At 43.9% G+C, this 2,599-nt stretch overlaps 1 pseudogene; it reads left to right on the top strand.

Annotated features, from left to right (window-relative positions):
• Positions 1 to 796: 796 nt before the first annotated feature.
• On the top strand, positions 797 to 1,438 carry LOC110588428 (annotated as a pseudogene).
• Positions 1,439 to 2,599: the final 1,161 nt, after the last annotated feature.

The following is a 2,599-nucleotide window of genomic DNA, read 5'->3' as shown; positions in this document are numbered from 1 at the left end:
AGCGGGCATGAGAGGGAGGAGGGTCAGAGGGAGAAGCAGACTCCCCGCCGAGCAGGGAGCCCGATGCGGGACTCGATCCCGGGACTCCAGGATCATGACCTGAGCCGAAGGCAGTCGCTTAACCAACTGAGCCACCCAGGCGCCCAGCTAGTGACACTTTTAAAGTGGGAAATTATTGAGCTCTTTGTGTGTAAAAGGTTTCTGAACAACCTATTAGTCTACCTCAGAAGCTCATAAAAATGTCATTTTGAGTCACACTGAGTCAACCATAGGCTACCTTGACTCACGGGGACAAAAATGAGTTTACGTTGAACAAAGAGATTAGATCCGCCCATCTCCACTACCATTTTCGTTTCTCTAAAACTTAATGTGGACTTGTCACTCATGGGTCAAAAATCAATATTTTAACATAAATTTCAGCATAGGTGACTATCCAATGTAAAAGGAAGTATGGAACCAACCCCGGGTTCGAAATCCGGCTCTGCCATTCTCTAGCTCTGTTACCTTGCACCAGAGGTTACTCGTCTGCAAAATGGGACTATGGCGATCTCCCCGTGGAGGCTGCTGCGAGAATGCACTTCACTGCGCAGGGAAAGCGCCAGGCATAGAACACTGCTAAGTAACTGCTCTTTATGTGAGAGCTTCTCTCTATGTTTGTGGCCTTATTGGGACCCTTAAATGTTAGTGTTCTAAGATTTCATTCATTCATTTTCAACTTTTGGCTGGGAGGACGCCTAGGTGCAACTCTCTTCAGTCCTTCCGAATCCGGGTTCATCCGACACCCGCAGCCTCCGCCATGCCGCCTAAGTTCAACCCCAAGGAGATCAAAGTCGCATACGTGAGGTGCACCGATGGGAAAGTCGGTGCCACTTCTGCCCTGGCCCTGAAGATGGGCCTCCTGGGTCTGTCTCCAAGAAAGGTTGGTGATGTCATCGGTGGTGATGACAAGGCAACGGGTAATGGGAAGGGTCTGAGGATGACAATGAAACTGACCATTCAGAACAGGCCCAGATTGAAGTGGTACCTTCCACCTGGGCTCTGATTATCAAAGCCTTCAAGGAACCGCCAAGAGACAGAAAGAAGCAGAAAAACATTAAGCACAGTGGAAACATCACTTATGATGAGATTGTCAATATTGCCGACAGATGAGACACCAATTCTTTTTATTAATTTTATTAATTTTTATTTTTTTTACTTATTTATTTTTAAGTAGGCTCCATGCCCAAAGTGGGGCTTCAACTCACAGCCCCAAGATCAAGAGTCGCATGCTTTACCAACTGAGCCAGCCAGCACCCCAATGCTATACAGAGAACTCTCTGGAGTCATTGAAGAGATCCTGGGGACTGCGCAGTCTGGGGGCTGCGATGTTGATGGCCACCACCCTCATGACATCATAGATGATGTCAACGGTGGTGCAGTGGAATGCCCAGCTAGTTAAGAACTACAAAGAAAGATATTTCAGTAAAGGATCATAAAGGTTTAAAAGGTAGAGACAGTACTGAGATTAATGATGGCTTCATGAAGGATAGAAAAAAGTAGAGCAGAATCTTAGCAAATATTCTGGCTTTGGGCAGGCTTCAAAGAGAGGGGAAGACAAGGCAGAGGTAGGAGCCTGTGTGAGCAAAGCTAAGGAGGCAGAAATGAATGTAGCAACAACCTGACTCTGACAAGGAGGAAGGCAAAGGAATAAACATTTTCAGAGTAACTGCTCTGTGCCAAGAAATTCTGTGGGCTCATTTAGGCAAATGATTGCATTTAATTTTTCTAACAAACCTATTAACTAGATTTGTTTATTGGTTCCTCAGTTATTAATTGAGTGGCTACAGTTTTTTTGGAAGAAGCTGGAAGCTCAGAAATTTGTTACAAACCATGCAGTCAACAGGGAGTAGAGCTAGAATTCACACCCAGAGCTCCTGCCACAAGCTTGTGTTTTTCCAGCTATTAAGTTGCTACCTCCATAGGGGAGTAGCATATAGATAATTACAGTGAGGACAGATTACAGAGGACAGGAAAGCTGGGTAGATGAGTTTAAAATTGTTGCTATGTTGATTATTCTATTGCCCTGTTAATTAAATTATAACTACATTAGCCAGCCATATATATCATTTATCAATGATTAAATAAATGGTAAGATATAATTTTTGTTAATCAGATTAAAGGAGACATGGCAACTCAATGCAATAACCAATCCTATACTAGCAGAAAAAGAAGAAACGAAATGTGTTATTAAAGACATTATTGGGGGGTACCTGGGTGGCTCAGTCGGGTAAGCATCTGCCTTCGGCTCAGGTCATGATCTCAGGGTCCCAGGATTGAGCCCCACACCGGGCTCCCTGCTCAGCAGAGAGCCTGCTTCTCCCTCTCCTGCTCACCCTGCTTGTGCTCTCTCTCTCAAATAAATAAATAAAATCTTAAAAAAAAAAGACATTATTGGGTTGACAGACAGAATTGAAATTAGGATGGTAAATTAGGTAAAATTATTCTATCAACGTTAACTCTGCTGAACCTGATAACTGTATTATGGTAGGATAAGAGGAAATGCACATTGAAATATTGAAGGGTAAGGTCTGGGATGTATGCCACTCACTCTCAAATGGTT

This window comes from Neomonachus schauinslandi, chromosome 2, assembly GCF_002201575.2.
Source record: "Neomonachus schauinslandi chromosome 2, ASM220157v2, whole genome shotgun sequence".
Classification (NCBI taxonomy): Eukaryota; Metazoa; Chordata; class Mammalia; order Carnivora; family Phocidae; genus Neomonachus; species Neomonachus schauinslandi.
This window is presented reverse-complemented; position numbering and strand designations above follow the sequence as displayed.